The following is a 25,383-nucleotide window of genomic DNA, read 5'->3' as shown; positions in this document are numbered from 1 at the left end:
GCACAGCTACTTTCATTGTTCAAAACTCTGCCAGCTTTCACCTAGGTAGTCCTGTCTCCGCTCTCTCCTCATTGGTCATCTTCCATATCAATAGTGAAGGTAACATCCTGTCTCTTTCCTGCTTAAAAATCCCTACAGATGCCCCGACACATATAGTATATAAGATTCACTTTCATCAGGCATAATGTTTCTTTAGTATGGAAAACAAAGCTCTTAAAAAAGCTGGTCAAATCTTACCATCTAGCTTCATTAAATTCCCTCAGTAATTGGTCCAAAAGCTTAACCACACACAACTTGTCATTAACTATAAAATACTCGCAATTGTTTTAATGCCCACCTTACCCTTTTGCATAATGTTTCTTTGTTGCCCTATTCTCTATTCCTGGGCAGATTTGAGGATGGGGAAGTTGGTAGGGGAACAGGTAAAGGATGACTGTACAGTGGGGGGTATGTGACTCTTCCTAGGCTAGGAACTGACTGGAAACCTATCTCATTTCTCTGTACTTGCCTTGCTAGGGTCTAGTGGTTTCCCAGCTACAGTTTCCCAGCAGCTCAATAAATTTATAAACTAATGACTTTAAGGCCCCATTTCTATTGCTACAGAGTTACAAAATACAGCAAAGACAATGGAAGACTTATGGCTCCAGAGAATCTGACTCTCTTGGGAAGGCCCCTGACACAATGGCCAGATTCCCACTAAAAGGACATCCAGACATCTCCTTTGCCCATTTCAAATGTCTTTTCACAACTTTTCCTGATGGAAGAGCTCCTGCAAATCCCTTCATTTAGAAGGCAGAGTTCAGGGGCACCTGGGTGGCTCAGTCCTGACTGAGCCTCTTGATTTTGGCTCAGGTTATGATTTCAGGGTCATGAGATCAAGTCCCACGTTGGGCTCTGTGCTAGATATGGAACCTGATTAAGATTCTCTCTGTCTCCCTCTGTCCCTCCTCTGCTCTCTGTCTCTCTCTCTCTCTCTCAAAAAAAAAAAAAAACAAACAAAAAAAAAAAAAACCCAAACAAAACAAAACAAAAAAACACAAACACCTGCAAAAGGCTGAGTTCAGAGAGGTCATGTGACCTCTTACACCCTTAGTGGTTGTCTAAGATCTCCTGTTAATGCTTAACATTCTTTCCACTCTCCATAGTGAATTTGGCAGTTCTCTGTATCAAGAAATTCCCAACCTAGAACTCTAGTGATCTTCTCTTCTTTCTTCCCATTAATTCTCCCTAGCTTTTCAAGTTTCTCTGACAACACTTTCTTGGAATCTTTTCGCAGGGGCTCCGTAAGAGTTCCCTTTAATTGGTGGAGTTATCCCAGATGCTCACAACACAATGAAAGATCCAGATGCCTCCAGCAATGCCTCTAGTAGTTTCACCATCAATTTTTTGGATAGACTCATGTATTACTAACATCTCCAGAGCTGAGTCATGTCCTACTATAAAGAAGAGTCTTCTAATCTGAGTCCTTAAAGTCATACCAAGTGAACAAAATTAAATAATCTTAGTATGTTATTTCTGCCAGGAAAAAAAAAAAAAAAAAACCCTAGCTCATTTTGTGACCCAGAAAAGGAATCTTTTATGATAAAATGAACTTAGGAAAAAGGTACTGGAGAACAATCATGTGACAACTTAAATGCTATTCTAAACTATCAACATGATTTTGCAGATTGAGTATGAATTATGAAAAAACACCCTTGTGAACCTCATTCAGAATACTCAAAGCAGTGACTGTAGTCTGTGTGAAAAACTAAAATAACAGCTCCAGATCAGATGTATCTTCAGAAGAATTCTTTTAAATGAATTAACAGCAGTGGTTCTGAACTATGGGAGAGGTTCAGAGCCAAGAATCATAATTTTTAAAAGCTCCACCAATTAATATCAATATACAGCAGAACTAAAAATCACTGGGCTAGAGCAAACCTTCACTAAACCAATCCACAAGTGGCTCCAGTTTCTCCAGAGATGCTACAAATTTCAATAAATTCAATGTTAAACCTATGGACAGACCTAAGAAAAAACACATTTCACACCAAAGTAGGGGAAGGGGTTAGGACAGGAGCAGCAATGAGGACATTCTGAGCACCAAATTCGAATCAAGTACTATTGATATGGGAGAGCAAAGTTCTTGTCCCGTGGAGTCGAAGAATGAATCTTGTGGACAACGGAGGGTGAGTAAAGTGATAGAAGTTTATTAAACAGAAATACAGAGAAAGCTGTCAGAAGTGAGAGGGGTCCCAACAGGGTTGCCACAGAGGGCTTTTAGTGGCATGGCAGTGTTTTTCTAAGAACCTAGCCAGGGAACCCACCGCCTTGAGATTCTTGTGCAGTCCTGGTTTGAGCAGGGACTATTGGTAACGCCTTAATGACCTATTTCTTTCTGGCCTGGTGAGTTTCTGTGATTACTTAGTAATTATCAAAGTGAGATACTCCCTAACATTTTAGAGCAAGGGAGCCAGGTTTATTATTTTTCTCCATTTTTACTATCTCATCTCTGTTTTCTTGGGATGAGAAGGAGCCTGACTCTGGGCCTTTCAGTGTCCTTGGGGTTTATGGGAGCCCACAAATTTCTGGGAGCCTAACTCTGGGCCTTTCTCTTATCTTCCCCTGCCTAGCCCCATCTGCCCCTAACTCATTCCTACATCAAATTAGACTTATTGGCTCATTTAATCCTCATGACAACTCTGAGATGTATTATTATCTCTGTGATAAAGAGGAGGAAACTGAGGCTCAGAGAGTTCATGTAACTTATCCAACATGACAAGCAATAAGCAGTGAAATTAGAATATGCACGCACAACCTGCTAGCTTCAAAGATGGTATGGCTTTCATTAATCCTGTAAAAGAACATTGTAACTCCAGAAATATGTGGATAATGAATAAGTAGCTGCTGACTGTTGACAAGCTCAAATCTGTTTTTCAAAAATACGTTTGACATTCAAAATGTACAAGATGCTTACTGATAGACACAATTGAGTAGCAAGCAGGATGCTGGCTAATTAGACATGGTCATTTCTCATCCCGTCTACTGCAGTCACCTACTAGCTGTTCTCCCTCCTTCTCGATTATCTTCATCTCGAATGCCACATGCTCTCAAAACTCCCAGGCATGCCACCCAGGGTCTATCTCATTTGGGTTGAATCAACCTCTTTTATAACTCCTACAACACCAAATAATTTCTAGTCCCCAGATGTAATGCCATGTATTTCCTATTATGTATATTGCTTATGGTGCTCCCTCCATCTGAAGGGAGAACACCTCTTGCTCCTTCTTCTGTTCCCTACCTCCAAACCCCCCTTACTCCCTCACTGCCTGCAAAACTCTACTCAAATTCTTTCTCCCTGCGAAACCTTCCCCAACTCCCACATTTTGCAAAAACAGGTGCTATTCCCAAAGCATTTGCACCATAATTATCACTTGCATGTCTTTCTCTAGCGCTTGAGGATAAGCTCTCAAAAGTCAATGGTCACATTTTATTCATCTTTGAATCTTGAGGTCCTACTAAGAATCAGGCTCCTAGTAGATGGTCAAAATAAATGCTAGCTGACCAATTCACATGGCAATATTTTTATCTTTTTTTAATAACCTGTAACATGTTTTGGAAACTCCATAATTTAAAATGAAAATTCTGGGTCTGTTGAAAATAATTTAAACACTTCCAAGCAAAAATAGCAAATATATTGTTTCATGGTACATACTCTGAAGGTCAAAATCCTATTCTCACATGGCATCTCTGAGCCACAGCACACCTAAAGGAATTCTTTTTTATGAAAAGCTTCATAAATCTTTAATTTACATTTTAAAATTCTCTATATTTAATATTTTTAAGCCATTGATTTTGGTCCTCCCTGGGAATTGCTCCAGCTTGAATAAGCTTTTCCTCTATAACAAAAACCTGATGGGAACCTGGTGTTCCTGACTAGCATGCACATCCAAGCCCATCTATATTTGGATTTGATGGAAACCTTGTGCATTCGTGAAGACCATGAAAAAATGGCCCCTGTTGTATTCCCAAACTTCCTAAGAAGGAGAAGAAACTTTTGTTTCTTGGCTACATGAAAATAAAGGTCTGTGTATCTGCTGAGAAGAAACTTTTGTCTTCTTGGCTACCAAGAATATCCAGGTCTGTCTCCTTTCCCAAAACACTGAGATGCAATTCCTCCTCCTTTTTTTTTTTTTTTTTCCATTTCATAACTGCTTTGGTCCTAACTGATCATTTGAAGAGGCCAAACCAAAACACTCATGCAAGAAATGTGGGTTTTGATAGCATAAGTTGAAAATGGAATTCCTTATGGATATAGATGGAGATAGCCATTGGATAAGCATCATTGGATAAGACCCGAACTAAACTTCCCAAGGAGATATCTAGACACATTCTAGTTGGGAAATGATGTGGGATCAGTAAGTTAGATATAGATGTGATTGCCAAATCCTGTAATAAGAAAATTTAAAAAGCTCCTCTTGGAAATCAAAAGATAAAATTCTAAGAAAAATAACTAGGCTTACTTTATATATTTACTAAGCTTCAAATTTTTGATATAAAATTATTATTATAAAATTATTATTATAAAATTATAATATAGTTTAGCAAATTTATAGTTTCAAGAAAGATTTAGATAAATTCAGTAGCCTACAGATATGTTACAAAAGAAAAACAAAGAGATTTATATCTTTGGGGTCTAACACATTGGGAAATCATACCCCATCATTAAATGCTCTTTATAAGAATATAAAAATCTTAAACTCCCCTTTCAAATCACTCTTATGTTAGTGTTTATCTAGTTGCAGTGAAATTTGTAAAAGTACCTCTGTTGAAAAATGAATGCTGAAAAACATTAGGAGCTCAAGATGATATGAGAGGCAACTTTCAATGAAGACTGAAAAAGTCAATCATTTTGGGGTCAAATTTGAGAAAAATCTCAATTTTATTGCACAAAGATCATCATTTAACAAAAATAAGTGACAGATGTCCAAAATGTATACCCATGTCAAGAGAAGCATTTCTCATCTTATAGTGTAAAGATTTTAGGTTTGTCTAAAACAAAAGTTTGTAGTACACGGTCCCAGAAATCATTAGACATGCAAATTCATGGGCTCCGCTCCAGACTGAATAGTTGGGGTGGAGCCCAGCAATAATGTCTTAACAAATCCTCCAGGGTAAAGTTTGAGAACCAGTGGTCTAGACCTGTGCTGTCCATTAAGATCACTAAGATCACTAATGTCCACATGTTGTTGGACATTTGAAATGTAGCTAGTCCAAACTGAGACATGTTGCCACCTGGAAAATACACACTGGATTTCAGAAACAGCCCAAAAAATAAACAAAACTTTTCATTCATGGTTTCTGTGTTGATCGTATGCTTAACTAATAAGGATTTAGATGTATCCAGTTAGACAATGTATATTATTGAACTCAGTGTAATCAGTATTTATTTTAAATCTGGCTACAAGAAAATTTAAAATTCCACAAGTTGCATTGTATTTCTAAGACAACACTGCTGTAGAACAAATTTCTGAAAAGTGTAACAATTAGATCTATGGGACGCCTGGGTGGCTCAGCAGTTGAGCATCTGCCTTGGGCTCAGGTCGTGATCCCGGGGTCCTGAGATAGAGCCCCACATCGGGTTTTCTGCAAGGAACTTGCTTCTCCCTCTGCCTGTCTGTCTCCCTCTCTCTGTGTGTCTCAAATAAATAAATAAATAAATAAATAAATAAATAAATAAATAAATAAATAATAAAATCTTAAAAAAAAATAGGTCCATAAAATTCCTTAAAAAATATACATATATAACCTCTGCTTGAATATTTCCAATGGCAAGGAACCCAAAAATTAGCCCTTTCATTTCCGAACAGGAGTTTCATATATTGAATTAGGATCTGCTTTGCTGTAACTTCCTGGGGTTTTTTGTTTCTTTGTTTTCCTTTTATCCTGTTCTGACCTCTTAAACCATAGAGAATGATAACCCTTTGCTTCATGACAATTCTTAATACTGTATAACTTGAATCACTGTCAACAATGTATCTTATCTTTGCCAGGTAGAAAATATCCCCAGTATAATATACTTTGTCTTCCCTGGGCTGAAAATATCCCACAGTTCCCCCTGCCCTCCCCAACATCATTTGTCCATATAATGCCTGATGTCAGGAGTTTCTGCTTTCACAGTTACTCCACACTAAATATTCTCCTCCTCGGTAATATCTCTCATATAGGAAAAATTGTCCAAATCCTTGGAAATGGGCCAAGGTGATTTCTGGTATTCTTTCAGTGGAGTTCAGAGCATTGGTAACAGACCCTCTAGAGTTATCTAATTCTATAAAGGTGTGCACTTCTGATTGCTTTTGATTGACTTGGCTATTTTACAAATCTGTAGAGAGAGACTTTAAGTCATAGAAATGGGTAACAATGCAAATGTTCACCATAGCAAGGCAAATGATTCCTGTCCTTGGCAATGCAAATGGGTTTTGTCTGGTAGAGTACGCAAGTCTCAGTAAGTCGGAATCTCATTTTAAGTAGATTTTAATTAATGAGTTAAATAAAATACTTGACACCTGTTCATTTTATTTTTGATTTTCTCTTTTAGAAAATTATGCTTTAACACTTCTGAGATAGGATTCCCAGAACACACTAGGACAGACATACTAAATGTGGTCTGAGTACAGTGCTTGCCTGGTTACTGCACATCCCATAACTCCAGAGCTTTCTAATAACCTCATTACCACCTACTGACACACTGAGTTTGTAGTGAAACAGAACACTTAATTCTTCTCTTCACAGATGACGCTCTAGCCAAGTTTCCCCTATCCTGTACTTTTCGTTTTAGAACTCAAATGCTAGATTATTTTTTTAACATTAAATCTTTTAAATTTAATGTTGAAAAGTTGAGCACATTATTCCAGCCTGAGGATGCCACTGTCACTTCATAGATCTCTTTATCAAAATGCAAAACAGATGCCAAAACCTCTCAGAACTCAGGGAGGCTTTTGGTAATCAAGAGCTAACTCTATGGTTAGGATGGGAGAGATGGAGGGAAAAGTTCTCTCTCTAGAGACAAGTTTAAGCAGAGGCTGAGGCACGTTTTCTGGGGCCTGAAACCTACTCAATTTGGGAGTGTGGGATCCTCTTCAGGAAGAATAATGCAAAATTATCTACCCCTCTTTTACATGATGTCATACTTCAGTAAAATTACGTCTTTGAAAACAAAAAATTAAGAACATAAAACTACTAGAGCCTCTCCAAGGTCCTTGCAAGGGACCCCAGGAAAATGAGGGGTCCTGAGCCCAAGCTTCTCCTCTGAAGGTCAGCTAATTTACTGGCATAGAGAAAGTTCTCAGTAACCAGTACTGCTGATTTTATGCATATGTCACAAGTTTTATGTCGTTCATTTTTGTGGCTCCCTACCTCTTTCAAAAGATATGTATAAGACTCCATGCACCTATTTTTTTTTTAGAATCACTTAAAAACTATTCTAAGCTTATTTTGTTTTCCCTTTTTTTTAAGATTTATTTATTTATTTATTCATGAGAGACACAGAGAGAGAGAGAGGTAGAGACACAGGCAGAGGGAGAAGCAGGCTCCACACAGGGAGCCTGATGTGGGACTCGATCCCGGGTCTCCAGGATCACGCTCTGGGCTGAAGGCGGCACTAAACTGCTGAGCCAACTGAGCTGCCCTGCTTTCCCTTCTAAATGTGTCATAGACAACTATTTCTTAGTACCTGAGGTTTACTTAGGTTTTTCCCCAGTGTAAAACCATAAGGAAAATGCTCTGAAATTGACAGATAGGTGAAACTGAGGTAAAATGTATCAAAACAAGATTTTTATAATAAAGAACACTCAGGAATTTTCAAAAGACACAGATTCAGGGCCCTCCAGGGAGGCCAGTAGCAACACCCTAGTTCCTGTGGAGGTCACTCCCCATGCAACATTTGCTGGTGATGATGAGCCCAGCAAACCCGGATTTCTCACACTGTCCTGTTTTCAACTTCCAATTCAATATTTATAAACACATTAAAAGAAACATCCAAGGACCCTGAAGGTAAAGACAAGTCACAAAAGGGGCAGGCTAGAGGGGCGCCTGAGTGGCTCCGTCAGTTAAGTGTCCAACTTTCAGTTTTGGTTCAGGTCATGATCTCAAGGTCATGAGATCTGGCCTGTGCTGGGCATGGAGCCTGCTTGAGATCTTGAAAGTCTCTCTCTTCGTCTCCCTCTGCACCCCCTGCCCCAGCTCATGCATGTTCTCTCTCTCTCTCTCTCTCTCTCATTCTCTTTCTCAAAAAAGAAAAAAAGGGAGGCCAGAGAGAATCAATGAGGGTATAAGATTTCCACAGAAGAGAAGCTCCACGTGCCTCAGTGCTCACTGAGTCTCAACATCTTTTTAGCAACAGGAGGGAAATCTCCTCCTATAGCCCCTTTTCACCTGCTATTGTCCCATCCTAACTTCATGAATGTTTACTTTCCACAGGCTGGGTTGCTTTGTAAGAGCTAGGACGTGATGCTGAAGATCTCCCAGGAGCTGAAGGAAGAGCATGGTCTTACTCTTATGCCTGTGTGTGCTGCCAAGGTTTTGGGTAGGATGCTATCATTGCCATTGGGTATGTGATCTCACCGTACCTGAATCTGTGTTTCAGCTCAGCTCACTTCTAGAACATTCTGTGACTCAGATGAGCCCCCCACCCATTCCAAGTCCAGTCCCAAACCTCATACCAAGGGAAGCGGCCTATAGAAGTCCACAGAATTATAATGGCATAAGGACTTAATAATCAAAGCATGTGTTCACTAACAGCAGAATTTGGATGGTCCTTCCCCTTTACTCCCACTGTACGTTGTGGCTTGATGGTATTCAGGACCAAATCCCACCTTTGCCACTTGTTAGTTGTATAACCTTGAAAGATCACTTAAACTTTCTAAGCCTCAGTTTCCCTATCTGTTGAATGCTGTAAAATAGGGCTAATAGCAACATTTCCTTTATATGCGATGATGGAAATATGTTTAAAGAGTTTAGTGCACTTGCCAGTATGCCCTGGGTGCTTAGGAAAAGGTTAAGGCCTGTTACAACATTTGTCACTTGTCATTTTGTACTACAGTGACTATTTAACAGTTACACTGAAATATAATTTACATAACATAAAATACACTTGTTTAAACTGTACAAGTCAGTGGGGTTAGTGTACTTACAGAGTTGTGCAAACATCACAATAATCAAAGTAGGGAACATTTTTATCAATCTCAAAAAGAAATCTTTTAGGAGTCACTACCATTTCCTTTGCCTGGAAGAACCTCTAGTACCATATTGAATACAAGTGGTGAGAGTGGGCGTCCTTGTCTTGTCCAGTCTTAAGGGGAAAACATTCCATCTTTCATCTTTTAGTATGATCCTTGTTGACAGTTTTTCTCAGATTCTCATTTTCAGTGGGAGGAAGTTGCCTTCTATTCCTAGTTTGCTCTGAGTGTCTATCATGAAAAGGTGGTGGATTTTGTCACATATTTTTCTGGGTCTATTAAGATGATCATGTACTTTTTCGTCTCTTATTCTATCAATAGAATGTATTACTAATTTAATGTATTTTCTGATGTTAAACTAACCTTGTGCTTCTGCAATAAATCCTTCTTGCTCATGGTGTATAATCATTTTTATATGTTGCTGGATTTGGTTTGCAAGTTTTTTGCTGAGTATTCAAAGATAAGAATGCCTTAATTAGGTCCAAATATCTAGGTGCATAACACGAGTTGTAATGTGTGTCCAGGGGAGCTAAAACTGAAAGAAGTCACATCCTATTGTTACTAAAGGATACAAGAGCCAAACTTTCTTAGAGCAAAAATTCTCCGTGGAATAATTGTGTTACAGAAATATGCTGGTTTTTACATTATCAGAACTAGCAGGCACCACTTTCAAACCTGATATAAATAATGCAAAAACGTATTTAGCAAACTTAAAAAATATATACAGCCATGTACAATGGGTTCTCTGTGAATATCAATTGATGGTGTTAAATAATATAAAGAGAAAAATGCATAAGAAGAAGAAAGAAATGTGTAGGCCTTGAGAAAGATTAAGAAATAGAAATAGTGATGAACCAAACATCTATTCATTCATTTTAAAAGCATTTGTTGATCACCTACTTGTGCCATACTCAGAAAGGATAACAGAAAGACCAAGATAGAGACCTTGTTCCAAGGGCTCATAGTCTAGTGTGGAAGGCAGAGTGATAAACAAATAATTACATTACAGAGTAATAAGTCCAGAGTTGAATATGTACAAGGCTCAGAGGCAGCCCAGAAGAGGAAGTAAGAAAATAGTAGGGGGGCCGGCGGGGAGAGAGATGTGGAGAAATGAGTCAAGTAAGCCTTGCTAATCGTTCCATGAGTTTATTATTGAAAGAAATTCTAGAACTTCTTGACTATGTTATACTGAGCTTTAAAAAAGCATATTGAACCAGTGCTTCTATGGTACTGAATTGCTAAGTGCCAGTTACTGTTCCAAGCATTCTGTAATTATTCATCCAATTACAATCCAATGGGGTAATACTATTATCATTCCCATTTAATACATGAGAAAATTGAGTCTCTGAGATGTTAGAAAGTTGCATGATTCGTGTTGTTCATTGGTGAACCTAGGCATTCTAGCTTTAGTTTCCATGATTTTACTGCTATGCTATGCTGTTATAAGAACTTGAGTTTTGGGCAGCCCCAGTGGTGCAGCGGTTTACCGCCGCCTGCAGCCCAGGGCGTGATTCTGGAGACCCAGGATCGAGTCCCACATCGGGCTCCCTACATGGGGCCTGCTTCTCCCTCTGCCTGTGTCTCTGCCTGCCTCTCTCTCTCTCTCTCTAAATGAATAAATAAATAAATCTTAAAAAAAAAAAAAGAACTTGAGTTTTAATCTAATATGTTTCCTAGGAAGTACTTCTAAAATTAGATTGCTAACAATCTTGTTAAAAAGCACATTCAGATTTAATAGGTCCAGTTTGGGGTCTGATATTCTGCATTCCTTTTCTTCTTTTTTCTCTTTCTTTCTTTCTTTCTTTCTTTCTTTCTTTCTTTCTTTCTTTCTTTTCTTTCTTCTTTCTTTTAATATTCTGCATGTATAACAAGATCCCAGAGGATGCCATTGCTGGTCTTCCAAGAGACTAGGATCTGCTGTAGTTTTTTTTTTTTAAATATAATATACTCATTCATATATTTTTCCCCATGTACATTCCTGTGCTTGTGGGAAAAATATGTGCCAACTTCACATCACCAGCATGAATACTTGTGGCTGTAACCAACAGCCTCTGGCACCTGCATGTCCTGTGTTTAAGCACATAAACGGAGCAAGCTAGTCAACTGAGGGAAAGATCAGTTAACTAGGCATAACAGCAAACAGGTCAAGGACATGGGGACATAATCGGGGGAGCAGAAAGAAGGAAAGTCTGGGAGCAGATATACCCAAGCCTCTCATGAAGGTTGTAATGTGTGGGTGTTTCTATACCTGTATACATATATCACCTTCTGGGTTTTAATTCCAAAACAGATAATTATATGTAATATAATTTCCAGGCCTTACAATCCAAGCATTCTATACTCACATGTTCCTTAGTCTACCGGAAACTATCGCTATTGATAACATCTATGGGATGAGATCATTGTGAGTATCTGTGCATCATCACTGGGTACGTATTCATCTCCTCTGTAGGGATTACTGAAACTTTGATCACTATTTCCTTTGACTAACAAAACTGACTTTTCCACAATACCTCGGTTATTTTACAACTGCACTTCTTCCAAAGTTCCATAAGTTTTCTACAGTGTCCTCATCTCACCTATTAAACAGGCAATTTTTCTTTTCTTGGAGTAATTCAAATCTACCCCTACCCTTTGACTGCAAATGACTTCTAAAGGCTTTGCATGAGGACGACTGACTTCTATTGAAGAATCTGAGTCATGGACCACTCTCTAAGAATCCAGTATATGCCAATGGGTTATTTCACAACTCATAGCAAATTCCCAAAATTTAAATGAGGGAAAACAGTTCTAGCTCAAGAAATCACTTTGATTTTTAAAAACGGTGGCTTTACATTTATGCCAAGTGATATCATGATGTTGTGGGTGAGGTTTACAGAATGCTCACTCAGAGCCAGGTGGTTTTTTGCACATGTTAACTTCCTCATGCCCAAGCACCCTGTAGGACCATCCTCCATGTATTCCTAATTTTTTTTAATTTTTATTTATTTATGATAGTCCCAGAGAGAGAGAGAGAGAGGCAGAGACACAGGCAGAGGGAGAAACAGGCTCCATGCGCCGGGAGCCCGACATGGGATTCGATCCCAGGTCTCCAGGATCGCGCCCTGGGCCAAAGGCAGGCGCTAAACCGCTGCGCCACCCAGGGATCCCCCGGTGTATTCCTAATTGTTTGCTATTCTGAAACAGCTGACCAGCTCTAGGCCTTATAAATAAGGGACACACGTTCACAGGTGCACAATAGCAGTTATTGCCATCCAATTTTTGTTTGAGTGAGCAGATGCACAGAGAAGTAAAGCAAATTACCCAAGGTTGCGCAGCTGGTAAATGTGAGACCCAGAACCTAAAGCCAGGAAGCTGAGATCCAGAGCCAACCTCTGAACCAGCGGGTTTTGTTGTCTCCCAAGAGTGAACAGAGAAGAGTCTTTACCAAAAAAATAAATAGTGGCCCCATTTATAGGTAAAGCATGCTTTAAAACCAATGAAGTAAAATGTGCAACACAGCCAAAACATTTTACTACAAAGTTGCAGGAAATGGAATCATTGCTTTTCAAACACAGTAAGGGCAAGAGCACCACAGGCTGAGCCTTGGCCTCTGCCCCCAATGAAGGGAACTAGAAAGGCTAGAGTCTCCCAAGGAAAAAAGCAGGTGAGTTGTCCCGTTGCTGGGATGCCGCTCTGTAGAAGTGGAAGTGAGTGCATTGAGTCCAGATGCAGCCTTCATACACACAATAGAGGCTGTATGGGTTGGAGAGCTTAGATAGAGAATAAGGCAAGGGCTGCCCTGTGGGAGGTTCACCTGGATGAAGCCTCCCCTGAATATAAATCCTTTCACTGTTGCCATTTCCCTCAAAACCTGTTTGCATTCCTGCCCTCCCACTAAACGGTAGGCATCTGGTGACTGCTGTTTCATGCCAGCCAGTTGTGGAGTTTTTGCTTTACTCAGGTTTGGTCAGTGGGAGGTGGGGAAGCCAATCCACGAACTCTGCAGGGGAACAAAAAAGGTGCTTGTCTTAATTATCTATTGCTGATTCACAGGTTACTCTAAAATCCAGGGGGTCAGAAAATTTACCACCTTATGGCTTCCATGGGTTGGGGATCTGGGCACAGCCTGGATGGCACCTCTGGTTCTCTCAAGGCTATAGTCTGGGTGTGGACTGGGGCTGTGGTCATCTCGTGGCTCTACTGGGCCCAGATCCACTTCTGGCCTCCCTCCCAGGGTGGTTGGCAGCCTCAGTCCTTGCCAACTGTTGAGTGGAGACATCAGGTCCTTCCCCACATGGAACTCTCCACAGGGAGCTTCCAACATGGCAGGCAGTTCCCCTGAGAGAGAAAGAGAGAGAGAGAGAGAGAGAGAGAGAGGGAGAGAGCACCAAGATGAATCCAGAGTCTTTTCATAACCTAATCTTGAAAGAAGCATGCCATCACCTCAGCCCCATTCTGTTTGCTAGAAAGGAGTAAAAAAATCCAGCCTGCACTCAGGGAGGGATTAACAGGAGGCCATGAATACCACAGGGGCTGCCTTCAAGACCAAAGAAGGACAATGAACCTGACGGATGTGATGAGGAAAATCTCTTATCTAAGCCTAAGACCATGATTTATAATACAAGCACACTTCTCTGCCTCCCTAAGCTCCAAGAAGTCTATCAAATCATACAAATATAGGGGCACCTGGGTGGCTCAGTAGTTGAGCGTCTACCTTTGGCTCGGGTTGTGATCCCAGGGTCCTGGGATCGAGTCCTAATTAGGCTCCTCCCCACAGGGAGGCTCCTCTGCCTATGTTTCTGCCTCTCACTGTGTGTCTTTCTTGAATAAATAAATAGATAAATCTTTTCAAAAATTATACAACATATAAGAAAAATGCAGTGGCATTTTCTTATTTCTTGTCTGAGTTATCCACAAATCCTCAACAATTTTCCTACCCTACTGCACCACTTGACCCTTTAGAGTCCCAGGGCTGGTGACCTATCATTAGTTGTGCTGCCAGTATTTGAGGCATGCACGTATGTAGGGTAGTAATTTATCATCCATACTGGAACGTTTTGAGAGGAAGGGATACTGTTTCTAATTATACGGGGACAACCAACTGACCAGAATGCAGAGTCACCTCCTCTAAAGCCAAGGCAGTGATTTAAGGGATGTCTCTCCCTCTTCTGCTCCCCCTACCATCCTTTTCTTCCTTCATTCCCTCTTCACTGGCTTTCTCCATACCACTGATTTTAAAAGTGATCTGGGGGGATGCCTGGGTGGCTCAGTGGTTGAGCATCTGCCTTTGGCTCAGGTCATGATCCCAGGTCTGGGGATCTCTTCCTGCATTGGGCTCCCCGCAGGGAGCCCGCTTCTCCCTCTGCCTATGTCTCTGCCTCTAGTGAATAAATAAACAAAATCTTTAAATAAAAAATTAAAATAAAAGTGATCTGGGGGCAGAAGCATCATCCATGAGCAGCACTGCTAATATGCTTTCCTGGTCTGTTGCTCTCAGCCCTCCTGGAAATCTTTTTTCTCCAGCTCCTTTGGACAATGAGACAGCAGCCCACTCAGCGGTCCCTGCCATGACTTGAGTTCCAGGCACCACTCAGTCCTGTCACTCTCACGTTTACCTGACACTTTTGCCACTTTAGGATGTGTCCTCCTTCCCATGGCCAATAATTCAGGGAGTGTGTGTGTGTGTCTGCCTATGGTGTGTGTACATGTGTGGAAGGGGTGCATCTACATGTATGGTGTGTGTGCATATTTGTGTGCATTATCTATATGCAAGCATGTGTGTAGTGTGTGCATGTGAGACTGTGTATGTGTGTCTGTGTACATAAGACTGTGTGTGTATGGAGTGTTCCTGGTCAGAGTATCAGATATCAGAAAGGATTAAGAGTCATACTGTCAGTACTGCTGGGTTGATTTTTGTTGGTTTTTTTTTTTAATATTTTGCATTTTTATTTTAGAGAAGGAGAGAGAAACAGTGTGTGTGTGTGTGTGTGTGTGTGTGTGTGTGTGTGAGGGAGAGAGGCAGAGGAAGAAGGTCTACACTCTACTCTCTGCTGAGGGTAGACCCCAATACGGGACTTGATCCCAGGACCCTGAGATCACAACCTGAGCAGAAACAAGAGTCAGGTGCTTCACCAACTGTGACACCCAGGCACCCTGATTTTTGTTTTTATAAAGCATTTCATAAGCATCTCCTTGTACAGAATATCTGTTAGCTATTGTACCATTCTTTTTTTAAGATTTTATTTATTCATTCATGAGAGACACAGAGAGAGAGACAGAGGCAGAGAGAGAAACAGGCTTCTCACAGGGAGCCCAATGTGGGACTGACTCAGTCCTCAACCCTGGGATCATGCCCTGAGCCAAAGGCAGACATTCAGCCACTGAGCCACTCAGGCATCCCAATGTACCATCTTTTTATGGTATTTTTTAAATTATGCACTTAAAAGTTAATACATCATTAAAAATACATACTCTGGTGTTTGCTCCTAACCTGGAATAGGAACTTCGTTACTAAAATTGAAGATGAAAATGAGGAGCCATTGACATCACTTATTATCCATTACGGCCAAGTCTGTCCCCTCTTTACGGAAACAATTTTTTTTCTAGTTCTTTTAACCATCACCCATGGATAGACATTAGCCAGATTGTTTTTAGATAGATAAAATGTAGGAAACTACATCCACCAACTGAATTATTCATTCAAATAATACTATTTCCCATGTTTTGTTACTCTCCCATATTTCTTAGTAACCATCCTTAAGCTCATTCTAAGAAAGCACATATATGAACAGAAGAATATTTTCTTAAGACTAGAAAAGAAATTTCATATGCTCTTAATAGCAATCATTTCTGGATCATAAACTCAAGAGCAATCCAAATTGAAATTAACAATTACAGTTTCTAATGATCTGAAGAAGCCATATGTCTTTTTAACTGTTCAGTTGTTAAGGACAAATGAGCACAAAAGTGGGGTTTTTTTTTTCCTTTTTCTCAACTCATCCAAATTGAATTGGCAACAAATATGAAATCATTTTTCAGAGCTATTACAGAGTGCATGTACACTATTATCAACTATAGTCTAGACTGCTATTAGTTTTGCAGCAAGGAAATATTTCTATCATATGGTCCTTATCAAGAAAATTAAATAGAAGGATTGATAACTGGTGGATAATATTCTCTCATAAGCTAGCTTTTAAATGGGTCACATTGTTCTCCATTGCATTGGAAACTGAAAATAGATGCTCTATCAGCAGTGTTTGTGAAAAATAGCACATTATCTGGAACTGACTGGTAGGGGTAGGGGGACAATATATTTCTTTATAAATTGAGCCTCCAGCAGAACCATAAAGTTTTAAAATCTGACAGGGGCTTTACAGCTCATCCATTCCAAGCCCCTCATTTTCTATCTAAGGAAAATGACATCCAGAAATATTAAGGGACCAAAGTAAAACAACTATTTCATATAAGAATTATAATTTCAACTATCAAAATTCCTGTTTCATCCTAAATTCATTGTATGTCATTTTTTTTTTCTGTATATAGGTAGAGAGTGGGAGAAAAAGGGAATTTTTCCTTGGATTATCTTCTGTAATAAACATCCTTTAAGATTCTATAGATTTGGGGGCACCTGGGTGGCTCAGGGGTTGAACGTCTGCCTTTGGCTCAGGTCATGATCCCGTGGTCCTGGGATCGAGTCCCACATCAGGCTCCCTTCAGGGAACCTGCTTCTCCCTCTGCCTGTGTCTCTGCCCCTCTCTGTGTGTCTCTCATGAATAAATAAATAAAATCTTTTACAAAAGAAAAGATCCTATAGATTTTTATGCCTGAGGATTCTTAATTATAATAAAAGTTGAAATGGAAGAACAAGGCAGAGCAACCATTCTTCCTCTAAATAAAACAGAAGTAGCTGTTCTTCCCCTCTCAGCAAACAGGACTTGGCCCCTGCAGCGGTATGGGGCTGTGTCCTGTCCACTGAGCGCTGACAGGGCTTGCTACCCCTGCCCACGGGGGCTACCACAATTGTGCCTTCTGTGTGGACTCCAAGGGACCTGTGTCCTCAGCTTCAGCCACTTCAGTCTCCCTGAAGTCAGACGTTAGGGGGCGGAGAGAGGAATCAGGAGAGGCTTTTTCTTTCCCTGCTTCATAAAGGCCTGTTCCTGCCGCCCCAGAACCAAGGTGATGGGCAAAGCCAGCCTGCAAGAGCAGCTGTTGAGCAAGATCAAGTAGTCCTCGTGCCGGACTGCCTCTGACCTCTAGGCTTATTTACCATTTTCTAAGTACATTATAGGTTGTATTTCATGTATTTGGGGCCTGAAGGGGGCTGAAGAAGTGAAAGTTTTGTGTCCAGAACACATTAAATCAAGTTCCAATTTAGGACAACCTTTTTCCTGTCTCTTGCTTGCCATTTTGAAAAACAAGAAAATGAACAGCTGGAAGGCTAAGCAATTAGTATTTTTTTTCCCTACATACTTGGTTTCCTGCATCTCAGCTCAAGGACATACAGAGAGACTCTGGGCTCTGCTAAATTAGTAGCTAGTGGAAGTCCCTTGATAAATTAAAAAGAAATGAATTAATATCAGTGCTTTGTAAGGTGAGGCCTGAAGCACCTCTCTGGCAGAGATAACTTAGGGTGACCCAGTTATGATTATAATGAAGAGCTGAACAGGATGATATTCCCAGCAGAATCTTACAACTTAGAAGACTGCACAGTAATGGTAACCCACATATAAACAACAGCTTACATTTGCAGAGCACGAAATGTCTGCAGATACTTTGCGAAGCCATTTGCAAACATTCTCTCATTTATCCTCATGGCCCTGAGAGAGAGGTTTGATTACTAGCTCCATCTTAGAGATGCTGAAAAGGAAGCTCAGATAGGTTAACGGACTTGACGTAGGTCACACAGCCTCCATATAGTGGAATTGGGCTTTGAATCTATGTCATCTGACTCCTGAGTCCACACACTTAACTGCCATTCTAGAACTGTGAAAAGGAAGACATTTCCCAGGTTGTGATATGGTTGAGCACTTTGAATACACACAAAATTATTTAAAGACCAGAGTCAAAAGAGTTATAGTGGCTTCAGAGTTGAAATGTAAAAGGTTTACACAAAACGGCCTCATCCTAAGTAAGAGGGACGGTAGAAAAGCCTGTGCAGGCCCAGAGAGGATGATCCTGGTAGGTCATTTAGGAGAGAAGAAAGCAAGTGTAACACTCTGGGTTTTGTCGTTCTCAGAGATAGAATGACTTTCCTTCCACCAACAGGCCCTAATGCCAAGTAAATAAGTAAAACAAAATAATTTCGCACAGCGAGCTCTCACTGCATTTCAACCTCATTATTCTCATCCTTGAAAATGTAAGAAATGATTAAGAAAGAAATGGAAAGGGGAAGCCTGTGGGCCTCTGTCTCCAAAGTTCAAAATAAGTGCCTGGGCATGGGAAAATCTCCAATCTGGGTTTGGATCTTTTCACTGGAGTGAAGGAGTCTGAGCCTTTTGTTCGGGAGAACGTTCCAAAGATATTATGCAGCTGGGAGAATAGTGAACATATGTTAGGAACAAACAGCAACCTTAAATTGAAGTGAACCCAATTTTAACTTAGGGATGTGTGTAAAAAATCACCTATTTTATTTGCCTGAAAAGGCCTGTTTCAAAGAAGAATAACAGCCTTTACTCCAGACTGTGTCATTTATGTTGTTTAATCTTGGTTTTGTGCATCCGAAGAGTTCTAACAGATTTAGTGTTATTTTATGTAAATAGTTTCCAAACTTGAGTCAAATAGGGCTTCCCTGTGGCCGAGAAGATGGAACCCCCCACACTTGGGCAGTTCAGCTGAAGAATTCTGGAGTTCCCCATCCCTCTGCAGAACAGCCATTTGGTTTATGCAGCAGTGTTTGGACTAAATAAAACATGTTGCCAGCTCTTATACCAAATACTGGCAGTTTTATTACAGATTGCAAAACCAGAAAACCACAGGTATAAATTTTACACATTCTTAACTTATTTAACGTCATATATGCTAGTTGTCAGTTTGCCACAATTTCTTATTTCTACATGTTGAGAAGTTATAGGGGCATACGTTGGATTACAGGTTGCTTTCTAGTGATCCCCTTGTTAAAGGAAAAGCTATGGCATTGGAAACATACCCTGTGTTCATTTGCACCTTCTTTTCAATCGTACGTTGTGGCTTTTGCTGATTTCAGAGAGGCCAAGTACCTACAAAGTTCAATCTCGACTACATAAAGTCTGGTAATCTTCCAAAGCATTTAAGTCATGAATAACAGTGCCTGAACTATGCTTTAGAGGAACAGAGCTAGGCTTAGACAACAATAGTAGTATTTCATTTCCAAAAGCACTTGACAGATTGGAAAGGTTTATTAATAAATACAGTTTGACCCAAATGGAGAAAAATTGTATCAATTTAAATCCACCATGCAAGAATTTGCAGAAGGCTAATACAATGACAAATACATGTTGAATGCCTTCTCTGGGTCAGGTGCTCTTCCAATGATGTGGACGCTGGATACAGTGGCTTTCAAGATGCTTCCAGAAGGACCACCCCTTCTAGGGTTTATGGTCTAGCTGAGGACTGTTGGAGGGTGAGGGTGGGGGTAGGTGGACAATTATGCCCTCAGTGGCAGGTATCTGTGTTGAGTGTCATCCTCTGAGAAGCACAGGCCTCCACAGAAGCTGTGTGCATAGCAGGGAAGGGGAGGAGAGGGGGAGAGTCGGGGGAGGCAGTCCCTACCTCAGCTTGTGATGTGGAGAAGTATATACACATGTACTTATTAGGTTTTGCATGTAGGAGTGATCTTAGCGGAACTGATATTTGAATCAGGGATGACAGGGAAGGATCTCCGACAGAGCCAAGACTTGGAAGCATTAAGACACAGAGAGAATTTAGGGCACAGCAGGTAGCAAAGATAGAGAGCCGAGAGCATGCTGAGAAGCAGAACTGGCAAGCCAGGTGTACAGGATTTCACAGAGGTATCAGAACCCTGGGAAATGCAAAGCTAAGTTTTCCCTTAAGTGAAGATATAAGTCCCTAATATGACTAATCTCAATTTTAAACCATTAATTCAATATGAGAAAAATCGATTATTTTGCTCCTGAAATCTCTAAAATCAGAGGTCTCCCAAAGGCACAATTAGTATTTGGAAAATGCCTGAAGCGATTCCCATTCTCTTTCATGTTCTTTTTGCCATTGGATTATTTATTAGGCATTCAGAGAGTTCAATTGTTTCTCCTCTGGTTGCCTGAGGTAAGAGGATGTAGGCATCTCTTCTGCCATTGGCTCCCAATATTACAAGACGATCATTTTCTAGCAGAGAAAAGAGAAGAAGCCTCTGTCCTGTGTTGTAGCTACACCATATGCCAAGAGGTCAACATAAAATGCTATCTCTCTAAAGCAATCATGTAGAGACTTTTCTGGCTGTGGAACTTATGAAAATGATCCACAAGGTCAGGCAAAGTTTTACAAATCTGGAAGCCTCATAGCAAGTTTATCCCAAATAAGCAGGCTTTATCTGGATGTTGAAACCGTAGAAAATTCCATAACTGGCTCAAGGATTACTTTCCTCAGTTGAAATTACTCTGCTGTCAAGAATAGATTTCTCAAAAGCTAGACTTTTATTTTTTTTAAGATTTTATGTATTTATCATGATAGACATAGAGAGAGAGAGAGGTAGAGACACAGGCAGAGGGAGAAGCAGGCTCCATGCAGGGAGCCTGACATAGGACTCGATCCCGGCACTCCAGGATCGCGCCCTGGGCCAAAGGCAGGCGCTAAACTGCTGAGCCACCCAGGGATCCCCAAAAGCTAGACTTTTAAATACTCACCATCTTGACAAATTATGGATGTTACAAATACATGACCTTATGTTTTCCCAGCTATAGAATTGGTCTTATATATGACCAATGGTTTCTGTCAAAGATCACTTTGTTGTTTTCCTCTCAGACATATTAGGCTTTTAAAGTACATCCTGTAAGATTTTAACCCATTATTATGAGATACTGTAAATTGATTAAAGGTAATAATGATGCATTTGAGTTTTCCTAACAATAATTGAGTTAAATTTGATTTAATAGATGAGGGAATTCAGGGACACCTGGGTGGCTCAATTGGTTAGAAGTTTCCAACTCTTGATTTCAGCTCAGATCATGATCTCAGAGTCATGAGATAGAGCCCAGAGTCTGGCTTCTTACTGAATACAAAGCCTGCTTGAGATTCTTTCTCACCCTCTCCCTCTGCCCCTGACCCCAGCTCACCTGTTCTTGAGTTCTCTCTCTCTCTCTCTCTCTCTCTCTCTCTCACACACACACACACACACACACACACACACATACACACAAATACACACACCTCACAAAAATGGAAGTAGTGGGTTTTAAAGAAAATCACCTTCTCCTTCATAGCACTTTGCATGAGCCCTCTACCTTTTCTTTCTTTTTTTTTTTAAAGACTTATTTATTTATTCATTCAGAGAGAGAGAGAGAGGCAGAGACACAGGCAGAGGGAGAAGCAAGAAGAAGAAGGGGCTCCCATGCAGGGAGCCCGACATGGGACTCAATCCCAGGTCTCCAGGATCACACACCCTGGGCTGCAGGCGGCGCTAAACCGCTGTGCCACCGGGGCTGCCCATCCCTCTACTTTTTCTTTTTTTTTTTTTTTTTTTTATTATTATTTTTTTTATTGGTGTTCAATTTACTAACATACAGAATAACACCCTGTGCCCGTCACCCATTCACTCCCACCCCCCGCCCTCCTCCCCTTCTACCACCCCTAGTTCGTTTCCCAGAGTTAGCAGTCTTTATGTTCTGTCTCTCTACTTTTTCTAATAGATTTCTATAATGCTGTTTTAGTGTTAGTAAAACTGATCTCGTCTATAAGTATATTAACTTCAGCCAACCTCTAAACTGTCTAAAGATAACCAAAAGAATTATAAGTCCAATCATATTTCTACTAGGACTAAAACTGGATTTGTCCAGTTTAGCAGCTCAACAAGTGAGAAGTTTTAAGAATTCTAAGTGTTATTGTAATATTTCCAAAGTGAACAAGCTCTTAGATCTTTCAAGAGGCTATTCTAAGAATGAATCTGAGAACTCTTTGATATAGACTGAAGCCAGTAACTGGAAGTGCATCAAGGCAGGGTTCCAGAGAAGATGGAAGGTCATGGTGTTCTTCTCTGAAGCCAAAAGTTGGCACATTCTATGGTGGCAGTGGTTCCATGAGTCTTGTAAATAGGAATCTGTGCTATCTGGCCCAGGCATAGTCACCATGGTGACTGCATTCATGGGTTCACCATGTCCGCGCCAAGGTGATTAATAATAGAGGTTGGCTGATATAGACTTGCTGGATCATTCTGTCTGCTCAGTTGTTTTGTGCTTTTTCTATGGATCCTCTTCATGGGTATTAACATATGATACAAAGGTCTTCACATTCAGGCCCACTCCATATTTCCATCCACATGCATCTATATAATCTTCCATTCTTTCCTCCCACACCTCTGACCAGCCAACCCTTTATGATGTCCCAGAGTTCTCATTATTTCCTAGCCATGGGCCACTTCACTGGCTTTATAAAGTAGGTTACTAACTACATTGCCCATTGGTAGACTCTTCTCTCCCCCTACTCTATCAAGGCCCCCTCTGCGGGAACCTGCAGCATGGCTGTCATCCATTTACAGTTTGCACCCATATATCAAGCTCCCCCTCTGTAAAGCAAGCTTGGGTCTTTTCTCCCATCTATAGGATCCTCTATAGAGCCATAAGACTAGCAGAGGGAGCACTGAACAACACTTGTAGATGCATTGAGACCTGGACAACTGCTCACACCATTTGCTTATGCCCGCTCGTGTTGTTCGTGCTCAATCCTGGATGCAGCCAGTTCACCACCCGATACAGTGGACTGTTGCTGGGTCAGTCTGACCTTATGATTTCCAAAGTCTGCCCATGATGGACAGATTCAGTTCAATGATCACGTGGTGTTACTTGGTCAGTCATTCTGTCTCTACCAGAGCCCACCAACATACCAGGAAATGTTTCTTCAAAAAGCGTATAATTCCATGCTGCTGATGAAATGGCATTACTCCAGAACTCTGGGGAACTCCTTTTCAATTCTCCCACTAGGGCTCACCACAAATTTCACATAGCCATCTTTTCCCACCACTGATACCTCCAACACCTGCTGCAGAGACCTTTCCTCCTCTGGTCATATTCACAGCTGGCAGGTAGCCTTTTGATCCACTCAGTATTAGAGCTGGAGCAATATTCCCAGGTGTGGAATATGCTGCTCTGGAGCCCAAAGAAGCCCTGTGGGTATTGTGATGCCTTTTTTGTGGTAGAAAGAGCAAGAGGTAGTCCTCTGGAGAAGATGTCCTAGCACATCCCTAACCACCAGATCCTAAAAATCCTACAAATATGGCAACTGCTCAGTCAACTGCATTCCTGGATGTGCTTGCAAAAATCTCTATATTCCATTGTGGGACTGGCTTTATTCAGGGAATATCCAGAAACCCTTGTCTTTTCTCCATACCAATGGTTTTCAACTATAGAGTGCACAAGAATACAATTGCATGCTTGCTAAAATTCTTAAGCCCTGCCCATGAGTTTCTAATTCCAAATACATCTGCATGAGCACTGGAAACTGCATTTTGAGAAAGCACCACCCCCATCCCCTGGTGCTTCTGATAGACTTTGGAAAGCTCTGCTTTATGCCTTTGAACGTGCTGTTCACTCTGCCTGGGATGCTCTCCTTCTTTCTGCCCCTGGCCAACTCCCACTCACTCTTCAAGACTCAGCTCCAACAAATGTCATCTCTTTTGTGAAGATTTTCCTAACTCTCCCCAGGCTAAAGTTAGTCCATCAAGATACCATAGCAATACCTCTTTTAATTTCCTTAGTTATTTATGTGAAGTCTTATGTTCCCACAAGGCTGTAAACATCTTCAGCACAGAGATTTTCATGCATCTTTTAAATTCAACAGTTATCCTGATGACAGGCACATGGTAGGCACTCACCGCATATTTCTTAGATTGAAGAGTGTGTGTATCCTGAGGATGTAAGCAAGAAAATTGTAACTGTGAATTGATTTGGTTCCACATTATAAAAAGTTTGCATGCCGACATTCACCCCTTTAATTTTCTCACCAAATGACTAATATATGCTTTCTCCAGAAATCTCATCATATACTTTCTTTAATCCCTTTATGGAGCTATAAGACAATGCCCTAATCCCTTAAGGACTGACATTTGATGAGCACCAAACAGCTCTAACCAAAGCATAGCTTTTTCCTGGACAGTTCTAGGAAAAGTTTTCTATGAGTTTCCCCTCCATTTCATGGTGAATTGTTTTGCTAATTAATTATTAATTTGCTTGACCTGACCCATTTCTAAAGTGCTGCAAGTTCAGTCCTCTGAGGATCCATGTTTTTAATAAAGCACAGCATGACTAGGAGTTCCATCTTTGCTCCACCTTTGCCCTCTGAAATCACACAAAAATGAATTTCTTTCAGCCCGAGCCATATCAAATTGTTGATGGTGTTGGTTGTGTTAATGCCCTTCCTGAACACTATGATCCATTTTATTTTATTTTATTTTATTTTATTTTATTTTATTTTATTTTTTATTTTATTTTTTAAAAAGGATTTTATCCATTTATTTGAGAGAGAGCATGAGACAAGAGAGGGTCAGAGGGAGAAGCAGACTCCCCACTGAGTGGAGAGCCCAACACAGGGCTCGAGGCCAGGATTCTGGAATCATGACCTGAGCCTAAGGCAGATACTTAACTGACTGAGCCATCCAGGTGCCCTGCTATGATCCATTTTAGAAAACAGCACAATGCCGACATGTTAATGGAAGTCCTTATGGTGAATGCTATTGGTATTAGGAAAGAATTAATCAAATGAAACATCAGAGCAACATTGGATGCAACTTGAGAAATTAAATGAATTCTTCGGGAACAATCAAAGAAACTGAGAACCCCTGACCAGATCCTTGGTCTTGTGTGATATTTACTACTCTCCTGAATTGTGCCAGGTACATAAACAAAAGCTGTAAGGCACATTCTCTTTAATGTCACTAAACTATTTTCTCATATTGAAGAAGAACCCTGATAGTTTAATTCCCCCTATGAGAAGCTTCTAGTGCATTGAAGTAAAATAAAGTCATTAAAATTGGGTAACAAATAAA

General features: G+C 40.6%; 2 long non-coding RNA genes across 3 annotated transcripts in view; one reads left to right on the top strand and one right to left on the bottom strand.

The window, feature by feature from the left end:
- Window positions 1-25,383, top strand: part of LOC144300607 (uncharacterized) — a 48,595-nt gene that overhangs the window by 11,636 nt on the left and 11,576 nt on the right. The window contains exon 2 of one of the 2 annotated variants that reach the window (XR_013367384.1): window positions 8,458-8,587. This is a non-coding gene — a long non-coding RNA (uncharacterized LOC144300607). Of the gene's footprint in view, window positions 1-8,457; window positions 9,632-25,383 lie in introns of those variants that run through there. The other variant, XR_013367382.1, reaches the window with a different exon arrangement.
- On the bottom strand, window positions 12,766-24,242 carry LOC144300233 (uncharacterized). The gene is made up of 3 exons (XR_013366824.1): window positions 24,079-24,242; window positions 13,288-13,535; window positions 12,766-13,197 (listed from the first exon to the last, which is right to left on the bottom strand). It is a non-coding gene; the product is annotated as an uncharacterized LOC144300233 (long non-coding RNA).

This window comes from Canis aureus, chromosome 28, assembly GCF_053574225.1.
Source record: "Canis aureus isolate CA01 chromosome 28, VMU_Caureus_v.1.0, whole genome shotgun sequence".
Taxonomy (NCBI): Eukaryota; Metazoa; Chordata; class Mammalia; order Carnivora; family Canidae; genus Canis; species Canis aureus.
The sequence above is the reverse complement of the archived record's forward strand: the minus strand, read 5'-3'. Positions and strand labels throughout refer to the sequence as shown.